Source organism: Eimeria mitis, genomic scaffold, assembly GCF_000499745.2.
Source record: "Eimeria mitis Houghton genomic scaffold, Emh_scaff1893, whole genome shotgun sequence".
NCBI lineage: Eukaryota > Apicomplexa > Conoidasida > Eucoccidiorida > Eimeriidae > Eimeria > Eimeria mitis.
The window spans coordinates 10,259-10,746 of NW_013570216.1; positions in this window are offsets into that span (position 1 = coordinate 10,259).

The window sequence follows — 488 nt, forward strand, 5'->3', positions numbered from 1 at the left end:
TTTATTTATTTGTTTGTTTTTTGTTTGTTTGTTTTTTGTTTTTTTTTGTCTTTTTTTCTGTTTTTATCGCCGTTTGTTTATTTGTATTTGGCTTTATAGTTTTTTTTTTTTGCTTTTTTGTTTTTTTTTTTTGGTTTGTCTTTAATGTCTCACATCAGGCTTATCCTCATAAGGTATTTAATTTTTATTTATTTTTATTTATTTATTTATTTGTTTGTTTGTTTTTTGTTTGTTTTGTTTTTTTTTTGTCTTTTTTTTTCTGTGTTTATCGCTGTTTGTTTATCTATATTTGGCTTTATAGTATTTTTTTTTTGCTTTTTTGTTTTTTTTTTTGTCTTTGATGTCTCACATCAGGCTTATCCTCATAAGGTATTTATTTTTTATTTATTTATTTATTTGTTTTTTGTTTGTTTTGTTTTTTTTTCTGTTTTTATCGCCGTTTGTTTATTTATACTTGGCTTTATATTTTTTTTTTTTTTTTTTTTTTT